A 15,687-nucleotide genomic window follows, 5' to 3' on the forward strand; every position below is an offset into this window, starting at 1 on the left:
GGAGCAGATGCAAAAGCATCTTTTCTTCTCTGACTGGTAATCTGTAAGAATTTGAGCCTGGACCTTCTGGCAGTGTGCCCCCTCTACAAACGCTTATGCAAATAGAGCCCACACAGAGAAGTGGAAAGCAGAGAGAAATAACTGTTACACAAAGAGAGAAATCCCTGGCAGCCTTTTAGGTTTTATTCATTCTGATTTCCTTACGTGAAGATTCATTCCAGTTTGCCTAAGGCAGGCCCAGTTTACCTCTGTTGTCCCAGCTTAATCATTAACATCTCCCTCTTTCGTTCTCAGAAGTGTTCCAGGTGGGGGATAAATTATCTAATCACTGCTCCTATCGCAATGTGGTTAATAAAGCAATAAAGTCCTTTTTCCCCTTAAGCTAGTTCAAGCTGGTTTTCTGTCATTTGCAACCAAAAAACATCTTAACTGACCTACCATTCGTTTCTAAATTAATCAGGAAATTTGATTTCCTATACTCCTAAACTTGATTGTTTCTACTTGCTTGAACTCTTTGGCAGATACCTGATTCTATATCTGGTTCTTGGTCTCCACCTGTTCTGTGGAATCGACACCCTGTGCTCTTCCAAGCTTACCCAAGCACCTTGTCCTGATTCTGAGTGCCTCTACTCCACACTTCACCAAAGGGCAGCACAGCCCACAGATTTCATCAGAAGGCTCTGGAACCAGGCTTAGAGAAGAAAAGAACCAGGGTAGGTTTGAGGGACCACCTGGGTTCATGAAATTCAACTGTGTTTCCCATTCATGTGTTATTCTGCTCAAAGTTCAAAGTCCTGGAAGAGAGAGTTGATTTAATTTGGGTTTGGGGCCCATTCTTTCACTAGGAGAAACTAGGGCACCATGATAGACATCTTATCATAACTATACAAAATGAGGGAGAGGCAATTCACCTCCAGGATATAGGTGTTGTTAGCAAAAAAAAAAAAAAAGGGGGAATGAGTGCCAGGAGACCAAAAGCATATTCAACAATGTGTATTTAATAATGCTATTGGGTAGTTTTGCCAGCGATTAGTATGTCTATACCAATGAGAGCTAAGTGAGCTCTTAAAATACATGTGCCTGGTGCTCAGAAAAATTGGAGATGAGGTGGTTGATCTTTCTGGAAAAACCATGAACCCCAAATATGACTACCCTAAGTGATAATGGAGCTAGTCTTCATACATTGTGCATTTCTGTAATCCATGACCATGAGACAGAAATGCTAGCTGGCATTTGTAGGGATTTTTGGAGGGTTCCTGCTGTTCTCATTCTCTTGCCTCAAATCCTGTCCATCAGGGCTGTCCCCTTGGCCAGCATTACATGAAATTCAGTCTCCAGGTTGAGCCCCTCTTCCTGATTCTGTCCCTCTACACTCAGTCCTGTTACCCTCTTTTGTCTTCTGGCCGTGTAGTACATTTCCCTACTTAAGGTACATCTCACCATTCTGAACTTTCAGCACTACCTCTTTAGCTTCGCATTTTGGTCCCCTCTTTCCCCATTGTTCTTGACCTATTAAAGCCCTGGGCTAACACATCATTTGATCTAGTTTGGCCTCTGAGACCTTGTACTTTATCACTGACTCTTGCAGGATGCACCTTGACTGGTTCATCCCAAACTGATGTAGGATGGAGTAAAGAAAACTACTGGTCCTAGAGTCAGACACACCTGATTCAAGTCTCAGTTCTGCCATTATTGTCATTATGCAAACCTGGAACCTAACCTCCCAGCAGAATGATGTTCTATAGCTTTCCTAAAACTCCACATACAATTTTGCAGATTCGTTTCATGTGTGAATATTTACTTCTGCCTTACTTGGTAATGAACTGTTTTCAAATAACTAATTTAGAGAATATTTGTTTCCCTTCTCTTCAACATCATTGTATTAGTCAGAGTAAGATGATCTATGCTACAATAACGAATAAGCCCTCGAATCTCAGTGGCTTAAGCAAAGTTTGTTTTCTCTCACATCATAGCCTGATGTGAATCAGGATGCTGTTCTCCGTAGATGACTCAGGGATCCAGGCTCTTTCCATCATGTGGCTCCTGTATTGCAGAATCCTTCTCTTCTAGCTCCATATAAGGGGGAGAGAAGACACATAAGATTTCACAGGCTATTCTATAGCCAGCCTTGGAAGTGGCATCCATAACTTCTACCCACATACCATAGGCCAGAACTGAGTTACACTGTCCCTCCCAGATGCAAGGCAGGCTGGATAATATAGACTTTCTATGTGCCCAGGAAGAGGAAGCAGGGTTGGTGTCAAGCATCTAGTTAGTCTATCACAATCACATTTCCCAGCTGGTATGTGTTGAAAATAAAACCACATGATGTTATCATATAATTATTATAGTAAGTATAATATATGCCAAGCATATAATATATGCCAAGCATATAATAAGCTCTTTACATGAATTGTTTTTAATTAATTATTTTATATATATATTTTTAATTTTTGGCTGCATTGGGTCTTCATTGCTGTGTGCAGGCTTTCTCTTGTGGCGAGCGGGGGCTACTCTTCGTTGCAGTGCATGGGCTTCTCATTGCAGTGGCTTCTCTTGTTGCGGAGCATGGGCTCTAGGCGCATGGGCTTCAATAGTTGTGGCACACGGGTCCAGTAGTTGTGGCTCACAGGCTCTAGAGTGCAGGCTCAGTAGTTGTGGTGCACGGGCTTAGTTGCTCCGCGGCATGTGGGATCTTCCCGGACCAGGGCTGGAACCCGTGTCCCCCGCATGGGCAGATGGATTCTTAACCACTGCGCCACCAGGGAAGTCCCTACATGAATTATTTAATTCTCACAACAACCTCGTGAGTGTTACAAGGATTAAACAAGATAAATGTTGTGGAAATGCCTGGTGCCAGTAATTAGTCGTTTCATTTGTTGGTACATTTCACATTCCACAGGGCAACTGCCCAAGTTAGGATATTAGAATAGACCCTAGTACTGTCCTTAATGTCTGTGTTTGGAAATGAATCATTTTGTTATGGAGTTATATGATCGGGATGTGAGGTATACCAAAATGAGTCTGCTCAGGTCTTTAGTGATAAGACATAACAACTGTAAAAATAGAGTTAATATGAAGCAGACAGTTACAGGGCATAAGGATAGTCTGCTTGAATTCTGTGATTTAATTTAACTGGGGTTGATTTGCAAAGACATGACCTTGGTTCTATTTCTTGTTTGTCATCCAGCATGGACCCACCAATAGATATAGCCTCTCCACATAGATTCTCCAGGGCTTCTACTGTTACGTAGTTTTGCACCCAGACTCATGTTTATGCTCGCCCCATCCCAGCCACCATCCCAGAGGTAGACTTCAGCATTCAGTAACTGTTGGAAGAGCCTGCTAGAGGCTGATAAGGAGAAATAACAGATTTTATGTCAAAATGGGGAAGGAAAGAGTAAGAGAGAAAGTCAGTTGGTGGTCAAGGAAACAAAAGGCAAGGAGGATCAAAAGGAAATAGCCTTGCACTCCAACTCACAGTCAGCATAAATTTTTTAAAAAGGAAGCTTTCCTTGAAATTAGTCTAGAGTCTGGACACTAACCGTAAAGAAAGAAGAGCACTGAATGAGAAGCTGTGCACGCACTATTTTTATTTTTTGCACTAGGATTCCCTTTGGGGTGGCAGGGGTTAGACTCCAGCAGGCAAATGAGAGGCAGTCTCTGTTCCTACAAGGGGAGGTCTCGGCCCTTACAGAACCCTACGATTGTCTGGCCCCGCCAGACTCGCCTGACACAGCAATGCATGCTTTGTTTCTGGACTTGCTCTTTTTCATATGAAGAGGTTGACATAATCCAAAGGCATCTGCCATATAGTTGATGCAAACAGAAGCCATTTCCAAGGAGTAAGAAGAGGGTACTTCAGCCCTTGGCTGGGTGGGTGTGTGTGCATTCTGCTCTTGCTTCACAGGGCTGGGAGCTGAATTCAGGAAGCCCCCTAACAATTACGCGCATTGTGTTAAAAAACCATAAATACACATCACCACTGAGTTTTTCTCATTCTAGGCACTAATGGTCTTGGATTATTAACAGTCCCTTTCTCTCCTGAGAAAATCTGTCATAGTCAGTAACTTAGCTAGGATGTTGAGGTAGTCTTCCAGAATCAGATGACATGTTCCTATTTCTAAGTGAAAACTTCAACACACTCTTCTTGACTTCTAATTCATGTAAGAAAAGCACAACAGATCCAAGAATGAAGAATTTGTCAGAAATGAAAAGATAGCAGCAACTCTCACAACCTGCATTAAGATGAAAGTTTCATTTCCTTCACATCTGTGTGTGTGTGTGTGTGTATGCACATTCATGTGTGAGTGATAAGTCTAGCTATATCACAAAGCCCTGGCCTTATAATCTAGTTGTTCTCATGATGGAGGTTGTAGGGGAGGGAGAAGATCAAAAGTAAAGGTGGAGTTGATAAAACATTGTGACATGCATTAGAAAATGGTTACTTGGGACAATGTGCAGAAAGTAAATAAAACACTTAGTAATGTGCATAAAATACTTAACATGGGCATGGCACAGAATGGACATTCAATAACTATCACTATTATCATTTTTAAATTAATTAATTAATTAAGTTTTGGCTGCGTTGGGTCTTCGTTGCTGTGCACGGGCTCCTCATTGCAGTAGCTTCTCTTGTTGCGGAGCACGGGCTCTAGGTGCACAGGCTTCAGCAGTTGTGGCACGCGGCCTCGGTAGTTGTATCACTATTATCATTGAGAAACTCCTTCTAGAAGCCTGGAGTCCTGGGGATTTGCCTTCATTCCTTTTATGGTGGGTCTGTGACCTAAACGTCTGTCCTTGTAAAGAAGGAATTCTGGAGATACATAGACACACACACACACACACACACACACACTGGAATCCTACTCAGCCATAAAAAGAATAAAATTTTGCCATTTGCAACAACATGGATGGACTCAGAGGGCATTATGCTAAGTGAAATAAGTCAGAAAAAGACAAATACTATATAATATCACTTACATGTGGAATCTAAAAAAGCCAGCAAACCAGTAAATATAACAAAACAGAAGCAGACTCATAGATATAGAGAACAAACTAGTGGTTACCAGTGGGGAGAGGGAAGTGGGGAGGGACAAGATAGGGGTAGGGGATTACAAAAAAAAGAAGTTCCCTTTGTCTCTCCTCTGTCCTTGCTGTAAATTCACTTTCTTTTCTCTAAGCTTCAAGAAAGATGCCAGACTGAAGGTCTCCTGTACTCCAGTAGATGTCAGTCTGGCCTTATGCGAGGACCTAGGGAAAACTAAGATACACACAAGCTTGCTTCCAGGAATGAATGAAAAGCAGGGTGGAGTGCCTTTCACAGGCCATCTAAGAAATAAGGCAGGAAAGAGTAGGCAGCAGCAAGACTTCGAAGCCCACTTCCATCTCAGGAAAGTATATTGTAAATTTGAGATTTTTACAAACACAAACTTTTATTTAACAAACATTAATTGAGAGGTTACTGTGTGCTGGGGACCTTCTTAGGTCCTGGAGATATAGGATTTGTTGATGTAGTTCCTATCCTCTAGGGCTCCCAAGTTACTTTTTAGTTGCCCATCTGTAGTGATTAGCACTTACCATGGCAATAGGAGGCCATCTATTATTATGTGTTGAATGAATGAAATGAAATGCATGCATGAGAACAAAAGTATCTGAGTGTTTGCTTGCAGAAGAACATCTAAGAAGGAAGTTGGAAAAATAGCCACCACGCACACCCCCGCCCCCCCAGTTTTGGAACAAAGGAAACCCTAAGGATGAACCAAATGATACGTAGTGATGTTGAGAAGAGGAGAACAGGGGTGACCCCTGATGTCTGCAGGAGGAAAGTCAGCGTGAAACATCAGCCACCAGGGAAGAGGAATGGGCCCTGGATCATCACTGCTCAAGAGTGCAATGATGCGTGTGGACCCCACAGCAACATCAAGGAAGTGGAGTCCTCGCAAGGAGTGAGTTCTGGCTCTCAGTTGTTCTCTGCTACTACGAGCATGTGTGATCTTGGATCCTTGGGCCACCCGGGTGGCCACAGGAGCCAGATACCATCAGTAGTCAGTGACTGGTTCCAATTCTGACCCACCACTTGGCTGGTGTGTGGCCTTGTGCCACCAACTTCACCTCCCTAGAGAGCTCCTTGCCTATGAGGATTTTTACTAGAACCTACCTTATGGAGTTGCGTGAGGATTAAATTAGATCATCCCTAGAAAACAACAGACTAGCTGGTATATATTTAGAGTGCAATAAATATTAGCTATTATTGTTTATTGTTATTCTTATTAATTTTTCTAGGACTGTTTCTCCATTCATAAAATGACAGAATAAACCAGCAAATTTACAAAGTCTCTTACCAATGTAAAAAGAGATGATTCTGATTTCATACTTTTGTTTCCATTTATACACTAATGTGGAAGTGTGGAGTACGGGACAAGCTAATTCTCCTCAGCAAGAAGGAAAGCAAAGACCATGGACTGGTAAGGAGAGAAGTAAGTGAGTGCATTACCGGGTGCTGGTGACAACAAACAAAAAGATGGTATAGTACCTCCTCCTCGTTCCCCTTCTTCTTTTTTTTTTTTTCCTTTTTTTGGCTGCGCCACATGGCTTGTGGGGTCGGCCAGGGATCAAACCCGTGTCCCTGGAAATGCGGAGTCCTAACCACTGGACCGCCAGGGAATTCCCCTCATTCTGTTTCAAGCAAGGAAAGCACTAGAAACAGTTTTTCATATCCAATGTAGCTCAGATTGGCTGAAAGAAAATCTGAAAAAAACAGGGGTTCTTTGTCTCACACAGACTGGCTGGTCTGACATGCGCAGATTCGTCTTCCTTAGAGCTCACAGCATTTGTTTCCTTCCCTTTCCTGCTATGAAACACCAGACCTGGGAGTCTCTCTGCTTAATCATGAATGAACCTTCATGTTCCCGAGTCGCATGGTCCATGGGTTTTCCCAGGCTCAAGAATAAGGGCAAGTATTCTACTTCTTCACCTTTCACGGTGGCAGAAACATCCAGAACTTTTAAAATCTGGGCTCCTCTCAGAGTTTTGGCTACATTCACATACACATTTTCAAAGTTAGGGTAACAGAACAAATGCCCTTCTTCTCTCTTCCTTTCTCCTCCTCACTGGCCTATCTACCCAAGTCCCATCCACTCAGGTTGGATCTCAAGACATGTCACTAGCCACCTTCATAAAGTTTATATTATGACTTGGCCTTTGTGGACCCAGACATTTCAGACTTCAGGAAGAAATGAGTGTAATGTTTAACCCCAAGGGAACAAAGGGAATTTAGAAGATGCTACGGGGGTCCCAGGAGGCAAAGAAAGAAAGTCAGAATGACAGGCAAAGGAAAAGAGCTGTCAAATCCCAGATGTAAGGACAGGAGACACTTTGCCAGGTTCCTCACAGAGCACTCCATTATTTTGCTCAGTACCTTCATCAGATGTACAAGGCAAGCAGCAACCTGTGTCTCCACTCCCTGCCTGCAGAAAGCTTGTGCCAACAGAAGCACAAGGTGGTGATTCTTGCTTACATAATTCGGCATGAATCCTAAACCTCTAGACTTGGGAAGCTGCCCACTAAAGACAGATGGACAAATGGAATGATGTCTCAATTAAGGTGTGGTTAGGAAAAGAACTTCCTTTATAATCAAAACTAAGTCTCCAATATACCCTGAGAGATAGTGTTTGCCAAGGAATGTGGGGCACAACAATTGATGGCTTTTATTGCTTTCTTAATAGGATCTTAAAGTGCCAGAAGGGAATTCTCTGGCAGTCCAGTGGTTAGGACTCCAGTGCTTTCACTGCCAGGCCCAGGCTTAATCCCTAGTCAGGGAACTAAGATCCCTGCAAGCCACCGATATACAAACAAACAAACAAACAAAAAACCAAAACCAGGAAGGGAGCAAATGCAGAAACAAGGGAGGAGCAGTCAAGCAACAACAGTGCAACCTTGGGGCAGGGTCCTGGTTCTTCCTCAAGGAATATACATCACAATATCATTGAGTTCTTCTGCAGGAACTAAGGCCCCCACCCAGGAGGTAACTTCAGGCTGAACCCAAGATTCCTGGAGTACCACCCAGTTATCTCACCACCAACCAGTCAGAAGAAAGCCACACACCCTGCAGCCCTCACCCAAATTATGCCTATAAAAACTTTTCGCTGAAAACCATTGGGGAGTTCAGGGTTTTAGAGCAGGAGCCACCCATTCTCCTTGTATTGGCACTCTTAAAATAAATGCTGCCCTTTCCTTCACCATAACCTGGTGTCAGTAGATTGGCTTTACTGTGCGCAGGAAAGCAGACCTGAGTTTGGTTCAGTAATATATTGTCGGTGATGAAAATATATATGTATAGACAATATATAAAGGCAATCTTATGGATTCGTGTGGGTCTTTCAAGGTATCAGATAATCAGCATGGTATAGTACTAAAAATGATAACAATAGCTATCATTAGTTGTTTTTGGAGTACTTAACTACTTGCCAGGCACTATACCAAGACCTTTAAATGTATTAACTCATTAATCTTCATAAGAGCCTTATGAGATTGTTATTTCTCAAAAATGAGAAACCCAAGGCACAGAGAGATGTACTGAAAAGAGCACTGACCGAGCATTTTGGGGGCCTGAAGTCCAGTCCCAGGTACAGGTAAGTTGGCATGAGTTTCGGGAAAAGTCTAGCTTCTCCAGAGAGTATTTTCTTTTCCATTTAGTACGCAGACAAGAGAAACATCCAATTACTGATTATTTAGTATGGATCAGGCACAAGAGTGAGCATTTTACACGCACTATCTCATTTAATTTTCATAGGCAAATGGGGTGGGTACGGGTATCCTCATTTAACAGACAAGGAAATTGATGCTTCAGAGGTGAGTAACTGGATGTGCTCCTAAGTGCTACAGCTGGAATCTGAATCCAGCCCTGTATGTATCCAGAGCCCATGCTCTTAACCCTCACAACCTTTCCAGCTTCAGTACCTTTAGACTTGCTTCCTTTACCTGCAGTCCTTCTTTAAGGCTGGTTCAATCCCATCCTTTAGGCATTAACTCAAAACATCAAGTGTGTAGAAGCTTTTCCTCAGGGCTGTTGCACTGCATAACTCCAGGGGGCGCTGTCCACATGGACCATCATGTGAGAGGTGCCCCACTGGAAATGAGTAATGTGGCAGCTGTTTTCACTAACCACCACATGAAATCCTGGTCATTCTCTATCACCCCATCTGGTTTCATTTACCTCTTAGGACTTACCCCCATCTAAAAAGAATTATTTTATTTATATAATTATTTTCTATGTCTCTGTGATGTTGTGATTCATAATAAGACATATTTGGCCTTTGTCCCATTTCTGGCACAGAACTCCTAAAACCTTTGGAATTTCCTAAGTGATGAGAGCAATAAAGGTGTCTTGTGTTATGTTAATGAGGTGACTTACCACACACACCTAAAGGTGGTTGACAGAAGAACCAACCATGTGATTAGAGGGTTGGAATTTTGAATCCCACCTCCCTGACCTCTGGGGAGGGGAAAGGGACTGGAGGTTGAATTGACTGCCAATGGCCAAAGATTTAATTAATCATGCCTGTGTAATGAAACCTCCATTTAAAAAAATCAAAAGGTTGGCTCTTGAAGATGGCAGAGTAGAAGGACATGCACTCACTCCCTCTGGCGAGAGCACCAGAATCACAACTGACTGCTGAACAATCATCAACAGGAAGACACTGGAACTCACCAGAGAACATATCCCACATCCAAAGACAAAGGAGAAGCCACAGTGAGACGGTAGGAGGGGCACAATCACAATAAAATCAAATCCCATAACTGCTGGGTGGGTGACTCACAAACTGGAGAACACTTATACCACAGAAGTCCACCTACTGGATTGAAGGTTCTGAGCCCCATGTCAGGCTTCCCAACCTGGGCGTCCGGCAATGGGAGGAGGAATTCCCAGAGAATCAGACTTTGAAGGCTAGCAGGATTTGACTGTAGGACTTTGACAGGACTGGGGGAAACAGAGACTCCACTCTTGGAGGGCACACACAAAGTAGTGTGTGCAGCAGGACACAGGGGAATGAGCAGTGACCCCACAGGAGACTGAACCAGACCTACCTGCTAGTGTTGGAGGGTCTCCTGCAGAGGTGGGGTGTGGCTGTGCCTCACTGTGGGGATAAGGACACTGGCAGCAGATGTTCTGGGAAGTACTCCTTGGCGTGAGCCCTCCCAGAGTCCGCCATTAGTCCCACTAAAGAGCCAGGTAGGCTCCAGTGCTGGGTTGCCTCAAGCCAAACAATGACCAGGGAGGGAACCCAACCCCACCCATCAGCAGACAAGCGGATTAAAGTTTTACTGAGCTCTGTCCACCAGAGCAACACTCAGCTCTACCCACCACCAGTCCCTCTCATCAGAAAGCTTGCACATGCCTCTTAGATAGCCTCATCCACCAGAGGGCAGACAGCAGAAGTAAGAAGAACTACAACTCTGGAACCTATGGAAGGAAAACCACATTCACAGAATGATAGACAAAATGAAAAGGCAGAGGACTTTGTACCAGATGAAGGAACAAGATAAAACCCCAGAAAAATAACTAAATGAAGTGGAGATAGGCAACCTTCCAGAAAAAGAATTCAGAATAATGATAGTGAAGATGATCCAGGACTTCAGAAAAAGAATGGAGGCAAAGATCGAGAAGATGCAAGAAATGTTTAACAAAGACCTAGAAGAATTAAAGAACAAACAAACAGAGATGAACAATACAATAACTGAAATGAAAAATACAGTAGAAGGAATCAATAGCAGCATAACTGAGGCAGAAGAACGGATAAGTGACCTGGGAGACAGAATGGTGGAATTCACTGCCATGGAACAGAATAAATAAAAAAGAATGAAAAGAAATGAAGACAGCCTAAGAGACCTCTGGGACAACATTAAACGTACCAACATTCGTATTACAGGGGTCCCAGAATGAGAAGAGAGAGAGAAAGGACCCGAGAAAATATTTGAAGAGATTATAGTCAAAAACTTCCCTAACATGGGAAAGGAAATAGCCACCCAAGTCCAGGAAGTGCAGAGAGTCCCAGGCAGGATAAACCCAAGGAAAAACACTCCGAGACACATAGTAATCAAATTGACAAAAATTAAAGACAAAGAAAATTTATTGAAAGAAACAAGGGAAAAATGGCAAATAATATAAAAGGGAACTCCCAGAAGATTAACAGCTGATTTCTCAGCAAAAACTCCACAAGCCAGAAGGGAGTGGCACAATATATTTAAAGTGATGAAAGGGCAGAACCTACAACCAAGATTACTCTACCTGGCAAGGATCTCATTCAGATTCGACAGAAAAATCAAAAGCTTTACAGACTAGCAAAAGCTAAGAGAATTCAGCACCACCAAACCAGCTCTACAACAAACACTAAAGGAACTTCTCTAAGTGGGAAACACAGGAGAAGAAAAGGACCTACAAAAACAAACCCATAACAATTAAGAAAATGGTAATAGGAACATACATATTGATAATTACCTTAAATGTGAATGGATTAAATGCCCCAACCAAAAGACACAGGCTTGCTGAATGGATACAAAAACAAGACCCATATATATGCTGTCTACAAGAGACCCACTTCAGACCTAGGGAAACATACAGTCTGAAAGTGAGGGGATGGAAAAAGATATTCCATGCAAATGGAAATCAAAAGAAAGCTTGAGTAGCAATACTCATATCAGATAAAATAGACTTTACAATAAAGAATGTTACAAGAGACAAGGAAGAACACTACATAATGATCAAGGGATCAATCCAAGAGGAAGATATAACAATTATAAATATATATGCACCCAACATAGGAGCACCTCAATACATAAGGCAACTGCTAACAGTTATAAAAGAGGAAATCAACAGTAACATGATAATAGTGGGGGACTTTAACACCTCACTTACACCAATGGACAGATTATCCAGACACAAAATTAATAAGGAAACACAAGCTTTAAATGATAAAATAGACCAGATAGATTTAAATGATATTTATAGGACATTCCATGCAAAAACAGCAGATTACACTTTCTTCTCAAGTGCACATGGAACATTCTCCAGGATAGATCACATCTTGGGTCACAAATCAAGCCTTGGTAAATTTAAGAAAATTGAAATCATATCAAGCATCTTTTCTGACCACAATGCTATGAGATTAGAAATCAATTACAGGGAAAAGAACGTAAAAAACACAAACACATGGAGGCTAAACAATACATTACTAAATAACCAAGAGATCACTGAAGAAATCAAAGAGAAAATCAAAAAATACCTAGAGACAAATGACAACGAAAACACGATGATCCAAAACCTATGGGATGCAGCAAAAGCAGTTCTAAGAGCGAAGTTTATAGCAATACAAGCCTACCTCAAGAAACAAGAAAAATCTCAAATAAACAATCTAACCTTACACCTAAAGGAACTAGAGAAAGAAGAACAAATAAAACCCAAAGTTAGTAGAAGGAAAGAAAACATAAAGATCAGAGCACAAATAAATGAGATAGAAACAAAGAAAACAATAGCAAAGATCAATAAAACTAAAAGCTGGTTCTTTGAGAAGATAAACAAAATTGATAAACCTTTAGCCAGACTCATCAAAAAAAAGAGGGGAAGGACTCAAATCAATAAAATTAGAAATGAAAAAGAAGTTACAATGGACACTGTAGACATACAAAGCATCCTAAGAGACTACTACAAGCAACTCTATGCCAATAAAATGGACAACCTGGAAGAAATGGACAAATTCTTAGAAAGGTATAACCTTCCAAGACTGAATGAGGAAGAAATAGAAAATATGAACAGACCAATCACAAGTAATGAAACTGAAACTGTGATTAAAAATCTTCCAACAAACAAAAGTCTGGGACCAGATGGCTTCACAGGTGAATTCTATCAAACATTTAGAGAAGAGCTAACACCTATCCTTCCTAAACTCTTCCAAAAATTTGCAGAGGAAGGAACACTGCCAAACTCATTCTATGAGGCCACCATCACCTTTATGCCAAAACCAAACAAAGGTACTTCAAAAAAGCAAATTACAGACCAATATCACTGATGAATAGAGATGCAAAAATCCTCAACAAAATACTAGCAAACAGAATCCAACGACAAAATAAAGGGATCATACACCATGATCAAGTGCGATTTATCCCAGGGATGCAAGGATTCTTCAATATATGCAAATCAATCAGTGTGATAAACCATATTGACAAATTGAAGGAGAAAAACCACATGATCATCTCAATAGATGCAGAAAAAGCTTTTGACAAAATTCAACACCCATTTGTGATAAAAACTCTCCAGAAAGTGGGCATAGAGGGAACCTACCTCAACATAATAAAGGCCATATACAACAAACCCACAGCAAACGTCATTCTCAATGGTGAAAAACTGAAAGCATTTCCTCTAAGTTCAGGAACAAGACAAGGATGTCCACTCTCACCTCTATTATTCAACATAGTTTTGGACGTCCTAGCCATGGCAATCAGAGAAGAAAAGGAAATAAAAGGAATACGAATTGGAAAAGAAGTAAAACTGTCACTGTTTGCAGATGACATGATACTATATATAGAGAATGCTAAAGATGCACCAGAAAACTACTAGAGCTAATCAATGAATTTGGTAAAGTAGCAGGATACAAAATTAATGCACAGAGATCTCTTGCATTCCTATACACTAATGATGAAAAATCTGAAAGAGAAATTAAGGAAACACTCCCATTTACCATTGCAACAAAAAGAATAAAATACTGAGGAATAAACCTACCTAAGGAGACAAAAGACCTGTATGCAGAAAACGGTAAGACAGTGACAAAATAAATTAAAGATGATACAAACAGAGGGAGAGATATACCATGTTCTTGGATTGGAAGAATTAACATTGTGAAAATGACTATACTATCCAAAGCAATCTACAGATTCAATGCAATTCCTATCAAACTACCAATGGCGTATTTCACAGAACTAGAACAAAAAATTTCACAATTTGTATGGAAACATGAAAGACCCCGAATACCAAAGCAATCTTGAGAAAGAAAAATGGAGCTGGAGGAATCAGGCTCCCTGACTTCAGACTATACTATAAAGCTACAGTAATCAAGACAATATGGTACTGCCACAAAAACAGAAATATAGATCAATGGAACAGGATAGAAAGCCCAGAGATAAACCCACGCACCTATGGTCAACTAATCTATGACAAAGGAGGCTAGGATACACAATGGAGAAAAGATAGTCTCTTCAATAAGTGGTGCTGGGAAAGCTGGACAGCTACATGTAAAAGAATGAAATTAGAACACTCCCTAACACCATACAAAAAAATAAACTCAAAATGGATTAGAGACCTAAGTGTAAGACCGGACACTAGAAAACTCTTAGAGGAAAACACAGAAAGAACACTCTTTGACATAAATCACAGCAAGATCTTTTTTGATCCACCTCCTAGAGTAATGGAAATAAAAACAAAAATAAATAAATGGGACCTAATGAAACTTCAAAGCTTTTGCACAGCAAAGGAAACCATAAACAAGACAAAAAGACAACCCTCAGAATGGGAGAAAATATTTGCAAACGAATCAACCGGCAAAGCATTATCTCCAAAATATATAAACAGCTCATGCCACTCAATATTAAAAAAACAAACAACCCAATCCAGAATGGGCAGAAGATCTAAATAGACATTTCTTCAAAGAAGACATACAGATGGCCAAGAAGCACATGAAAAGCTGCTCAACATCACTAATTATTAGAGAAATGCAAATCAAAACTACAATGAGGTATTGTTTCACACCAGTTAGAATGGGCATCATCAGAAAATAAACAACAAATGCTGGAGAGGGTGTGGAGAAAAGGGAACCCTCTTGCACTGTTGGTGGGAATGTAAATTGATACAGCCACTATGGAGGTTCCTTAAAAAACTAAAAATAGAATTACCATATAACCCAGCAATCCCACTACTGGGCATATACCCAGAGAAAACCATAATTCAAAAAGACACATGCACCCCAGTGTTCATTGCAGCAGTATTTACAGTAGCCAGGCCATGGAAGCAACCTAAATGCCGATTGACAGACGAATGGATAAAGAAGATGTGGTACCTATATACAATGGAATATTACTCAGTCATAAAACGGAACGAAATTGGGTCATTTGTAGAGACGTGGATGGATCTAGAGACTGTCATACAGAGTGAAGTAAGTCAGAAAGAGAAAAACAAATATCATATATTAACGCATATATGTGGAACCTAGAAAAATGGTACAGATGAACCTGTTTGCAGGGCAGAAATAGAGACACAGATGTAGAGGACAAATGTATGGACCCCAAGGGGGGAAAGAGGTGGGGGGTGGTGGTGGTGGTGGGATGAATTGGGAGATTGGGATTGACATATATACACTAATATGTATAAAATAGATAACTAATAAGAACCTGTTGTATAAAAAAATAAATTTAAAAATTTTAAAAATAAATGAAATAAAATAAATTAAAAATAAGAAGATTGGGGCTGGGAAAGCTTTGGGGTTGTTGAACACATGGAGATTTAGGGAGAGTGGCATGCTCTGAGACGACATAGAAGCTTCATGCCCTTTCCCCATACCATTCCCTTTGCATCTCTTCCATCTGTCCATTCCTGAGTTATATCCTTTTATAATAAAGCAGTAATCTAATAAGTAAAAC

General features: G+C 41.0%; 1 long non-coding RNA gene across 1 annotated transcript; it reads left to right on the forward strand.

The window, feature by feature from the left end:
* The first annotated feature begins 568 nt into the window (after nucleotides 1-568).
* Nucleotides 569-6,531, forward strand: LOC130705507 (uncharacterized). The gene is made up of 3 exons (XR_009005774.1): nucleotides 569-713; nucleotides 5,673-5,948; nucleotides 6,286-6,531. It is a non-coding gene; the product is annotated as an uncharacterized LOC130705507 (long non-coding RNA).
* The last annotated feature ends 9,156 nt before the right edge of the window (nucleotides 6,532-15,687 follow it).

Source organism: Balaenoptera acutorostrata, chromosome 17 (genome assembly GCF_949987535.1).
Source record: "Balaenoptera acutorostrata chromosome 17, mBalAcu1.1, whole genome shotgun sequence".
Taxonomy (NCBI): Eukaryota; Metazoa; Chordata; class Mammalia; order Artiodactyla; family Balaenopteridae; genus Balaenoptera; species Balaenoptera acutorostrata.